Below are 5,985 nucleotides of genomic sequence, written 5' to 3'. Positions count from 1 at the left end.
CTTCTTCCACCTCCCTTTTTCAATTTATAGATCATTTTGAATGCATTGGTCCCACTCATGGATGATTTAGAATAATCTCCCTATTCTAAAGTAGGTAATTAGCAACCTTAATTTTCTATGTTAATGTTAATTCTTCCTTTGCCAAGTAAAATAGCCTATTAATCTAGTAACCTAAATTTCAGGAATTAAAATATAAACATCTTTGGAGGGGGCCTATTTTTCTGCCTGACACTATACCATATCAAAATAAATACCTGTAAGTCCAGATAGAAATTTTTAAAAGAATCTCAAAATTTAACCTCTCAACTATGTCTTCTTCTGGTGACAGAAGATAATTCTCTTTTTGTATATCTTTCCATAAATCAGCAAAATCTACTGATATTACCAAAAAATCATTTCTCTGATCAGCATTCTATTTTCACTATTATTTCATTAGGTAGGTTAATATTAGTTGCAATAGAAATAAAGGTTCAGTTCTCAGCAGTTTAACACAAATATGTTTACTTCCTACTCATGTAATATTTTAACATATATGTTTAAGAGTTGGCATTTCATGCAGTGATTCAGAGACACAGAATTCTATCAATTTACCAATTAATCATTTCAGAGGGCTATTAAGTCTTTTATTTGCAACTGGCAGAAAAGAGATGGAGGGCATAGGAAGGTCATATAAATTTCACCACATTGTCTAAAAAAATTACACATCGTTCATTTTATATCCATTAGTTACATAATCAGTCATGTCTAGATTTAAGGAGACTAGAAGCATAATTTTTGGCTACATAGCTATTCCCAAGAAAAAAACAAAAATACTACAGATCTGGGCCAAAGTCAGACTACAAGTCCACAAAACACTTTTGCAAACATTTCTTCCCATGCACAATGAGCCCCTACACAAAAGAGACATCACTTTATCAGATCTGGATATATGTACTTCTTATACTATATTTGGATATGAATCTTATGGCCTGAAAAATGAATGAATGAAAAATAGTTTAGTGATAACACAAAATATACAAGAGTGGGTAACTGAAATAGAAACTTTCCTTTGGAGAAATTAAGAATGAGAGGTACATAGGGGTCACTACTTCACAACAATGATTAAGTCACACGAACGAACTATTGTGAGGCCCCTTGTTAAGAACTATGGAGTATCTAAAATGATACCCTACTTGCCAACTAACATATTAAGTTGGCCAGTTTTGTGAATGCTGGTGGAATATACAAGATACATAGTCACAGATGAAAGCCAGTTTAACATTCACAGCAATAATAATAGTTATGTGATCAGCATTTTCCTGTACTGGTTCATAAACCCCAATTCTCACAGGGAAACATGAACAATAAGTTGCATTAATTACAGTAGAGAAAACATAAGAGAATCTGGTTTTTTTGTAAAGGGCAGTAAATGAATCTGCTCTTAATTCTATCTTTCAAGGCTGCTATAGAAATATTTGATACAAAAGAAGTTTGCTATGCAAACAGCCTTGAAAAGATAGTCTGGAACTAGAGAGTAGTTGTTTCACTCAGAAAATGTGGAAAACCATGAGACTCATAGGGAACTGTCTTCTGAAATATAATTTTCAAGATGATGGGGTAAATATGTTGATTAGATGCTTATTCTACTTTCTGGGATAAATTACCTTGTCACGTGCTCCTTGTGATCTATGACTGACTTCTGGGTGGTTTTCCCAAAATTACTACTACTTTTAAAAACTTTTTACTTTAGAATAGTTTTTGGTTTACAGAAAATTTGTGAAGATGGTACAAAGTTTCTCCTACTATTAACATCTTATGTTATGATATATTTGTCACAACCAGTGAGTCATTTGATATACTGTTATGAAATTTGAATAAATCATCTTAATTAGCTTTTACCTAATGTCTTTTTTGATTTTCCAAGATTTCATCCAAATGCCACATTACATTTAGTTGTCCTGTCTCGTCATGTTACATCGCGTCTCTTGTTTGTGATAGCTTTTCAATATTTCTTGTTTTTGATGACCTTCACAATTTTGAGAAGGAGTGGTCAAGCATTTGTGGAATAACCCTCAACTGGTGTTTGTCATGTGATTAGAGTGAAATTGTTGATTATTAGGGTACATGTTATCAACCTGACTTACAACCGTTGCCATTAACCTTAACCACTTAGTTGATATAGTGTTTAGCAGGTTTCTCTGCCATATGATTACTTGTTTTTTTGTTTTTTTTTCTTTCTTTCTAGGCTGTATTCTTTGGAAGTTAATCGCCAGGCACATCCCACACTGAAGACGTGAGATATTATGAATCACGTCTTTGAGGGTAGAGTACCTACATACATTTTTTTTTTAATTCTTCTACATGAGAGATGTTTCTTTCCCCTATTTATTTACTTAGGAATTTATTATATTTATTCATGCCTGTATTTTATTTATTTATTTGTTTGTTTATTTATTTATTTTTACTTTAAGTTATAATTCAATCCTTCTTTATCTGTTTTGTTGCTCAAATTCTTAGTTCACTGGAACTTAGTCCACTGGGAGATCTTTCAGTTGGCTTCTGTGTTCTTTCCCTATACTCCTATACTCCATGTGCATATTTCTGTGTGTATGTGTGTGTGTTTGTGTGTGTGTGTGTGTGTTGCTTGACACTGTAGATGCTTCAGGCTCATCATGAATCTGTTCTGCCCCAGACCTAGTGTCAACCATTTCTCTAAGGATCCCTGGTTCCTGTAATTGGATAATGAAATGGAATATTTCTTGACTACTTTTTGAACACTAAAATAATGATACATTTCTAGGATTTTACACGTGAATATCTACAATAGAAAGGGTAAAGCTAACTGTAATTGCTAAAACTCCAAATCTTAGAAGCTCAATAACATAACACTTCACTCCTTTTTCAAATTTTCAGGGGACTCACTTGCACTTGGTAATTCAGGAAAACTAGGCTCCTTCCATCTTTAATATCCACCATCTCTAGGACTTCAAGTTATTTCGTTATCAGTTAGTAGACGGGATAAAAATCAGAGAAGGTAAATTTGGTTACTCACTTGTTTTAACATTACACATGCTATTTCTGTTTACATGTCTGACTGTCTTCAGACATTGAGCTATATCTTGCTGCAATGAATATTAAAAGCTATAGTCCCTGGCTGGATGTTGCCTGTTAGCAATACTTTAAGCTATGGAAGACGAACACAAATATTTTGTGAACAGCAGATCTCTATTTCCAAGTTCTACATTGTAGCTTAAGTCCTTCGTGTTTCATTAGACTACACTTTCTTAGTCACGTACTGATCTCAGAGCCCTTTGGTTAACTTTTTAAATAACTTCCAGGAAATTTGTCCTCCAAGTCATTCTATACATAGCTGTCAGATTAATAATCCTAAATCATATAAATGTTCATCAAATTTCCCTATTCAGAAACTTTTGACAATGACCTTTTGTGGCCGATCATGTTTTAAAACTTGGTCTGATTATTTGAATTTCTCCATGAGCTATATATTCCAATTTTTTCTCACACTGTTTTTCAATATATGTTAAATGATGCAGCCAATCTGACTTGTTCATCATTCCTAGAACACACCATGTGGTTTCCCTCCTCCATATTTTAATACCTCTCCCAGCACTATTCATTGTGCTAAATTTCTACTTGCTTTTAAAATCAGACTTAAATGCCACCTTCCTTCAAAATGATGGAAGGGAATTTTCTTTCTTTGAATTTTGATAGAATCATGTAACTTTGGAAACCACTTTCCAAGATTTTTATTTATGTGATAGGATCATTGTGAAAACCACACTATATGGAACTGGAGAACAGATATTATAATTTATTCATCTTTATATCACTTGTAATAAATAATTATTTTTAATGAATTATTTACTCAGTAAACATTTAAGTAACCATACACAAATGATTTTATATTAAAAAAACATAATACATAGTCTGCATAAAAATAATATTTTTCTATGTTAAATTATAGCCAATTAACGAAGAATCTAATTTAAACATTTGAAATATAACCCTTAATATTTCCTCTATTATGCATTTAAAAATATATCACCATAATAAAAATTAGTAAAGACAAATCAAAGAGCAGGCAATTAAAATATTTAAATAGTCAATTATAATACATGTAGGCTAATGTATTAGAATTTTGGAATTTAAACATGTAAATTTCTACACATTATACAAAGTTATAAAAATATGAATACACAAGTGAGTTCAAAAATAGCTCTGTATTCAACAAAAATGAATTGAGAAAGCATGCTGCTTAAACATTTATTTTTGTTCCATGATTGCAATGTCTTTTTAAACAAGGACTCCACATTTCTTATTATTGTATCAAATATCTTTCAATATAGTAAGACATACAGAAGAAAAAATAGCTGTCATATTTATTTCTACAACTTGAGATGTTAGAAGTTTAAGTAAATGCTTTCTAATGAAGAATCAGAAAAAAATAGACATTAGAAATATTAACAATTGAATTTCTAATCAATTTAGAGTGTAAATCATAATGTATTTATAAAATGCATGCACTGAAAATATAAATGAGAAAGTAGAATGTTAAAATGTGAAAGGGCTAAAGTTACTCTGCATAAAGAACTAGATTCTACTATCTTTCTCTGAGGTTAGGTGAATTGAAATAATTTCAAAATGGTCCATTCACTTAACAGATTTCACACCAGCCACTTAAAAATAAATTTCAGATTATCTGAAAATTATGTTAATATATTTTGTAATACTAAATTACAAGTAATTAGAAAGTACTAATTTTAAATTTCCATCCTCAACAAGTATGTGATGAAAAAAAGTATTTTGAGTGGTTTTCATCTATCCAATTCAACCACGTATCATAACCTCAGTTACTATTTGGCATTGTAAAGAAAGAGCTAACAGCTGGTTCTATGGTTCTTCCTCTAGTTTTGGGGGTATTAGAACATTTGTCATAGTCAATCGTCATGGAACATATAATTCAAGATATGGTTGCTCATCTAACACCATGAAAATCTGTCCGAGGCATATGTACCAGACCAAGGACTGGGACCTTATGCTCAGGAGCAGGTTTATTGAATAGCAAGCAACCAGTATTGATTGGATTCAGGAAACGGGAGAATGGAAGTTGGTCAGGCATGTCTGAATGGCCTATATACAAAATGTAATGACTGCTCTGAACTGAGGTTTTCCTCAAACATGGAGCCTAGTCCTTTATGCCTATGAAGGTGCCAAGGGCAGAATTACTTAGACATGAGATATTATACCTAGAATTTTTTGAACACTGTATAGTTTCTTGTTCTATATTTTATGATTTTTTCTTTTTTCTTTTTTTTTTTTTTTGCATTTTTTTAACCTAAGCGAGCTTTGTTAATTACAGAGTGAGGACACCTTTTGAAGTTGATGGTTGATTGTCATTCTGAAACCAAAACCATGGATCACTGATGCTAGTTAGTAAAGTGGTATTATTGTATCAGGTTTTGGTCAAAGTTGGTTGCCTTTCACTATACTTTTGAACTCTCAGTATTCAGAGTAGAGCAATCAATATAAATTAAAACCTATAAATATAGAGCTTTATTAATCATAAATCTGTTGATGCAATGAAAATATTGATTCACTAGTTTGCATAGTTCACCTGGCTTAAAGGTAATACCAGCAGTATTTTAAAATTTTTGATAATTGATATATTGGAATTTGTGATAAAGCAAATTAAACTGAGAAGCTTAGAAGGAAGATGTTTCAAGGCTCAAAATATATAGGGGACTTTTAATTGCATATTTAAATTCTATAATTTTGTTGTCAGGAGGTCTGGACTTATTAGAATATCTCTAATAACTTTGAAATAATAAAATTAAAGTCTTGTGTCTCTGTCAAATCTTGCAGTTATAAAATATATCCAATGACTTAAAGAAAGTGGCAGAACATTGAAAGGTTTGGCTTTATGATAAAATTTCATAAGTGGCCACTTGATGATGCAGTAATAAGCTTAGCTAGAGTCCTTTCATA

The sequence above is a fragment of the Pteropus vampyrus genome, unplaced genomic scaffold, assembly GCF_000151845.1.
Source record: "Pteropus vampyrus isolate Shadow unplaced genomic scaffold, Pvam_2.0 Scaffold5, whole genome shotgun sequence".
Lineage (NCBI taxonomy): Eukaryota > Metazoa > Chordata > Mammalia > Chiroptera > Pteropodidae > Pteropus > Pteropus vampyrus.
This window is presented reverse-complemented; position numbering follows the sequence as displayed.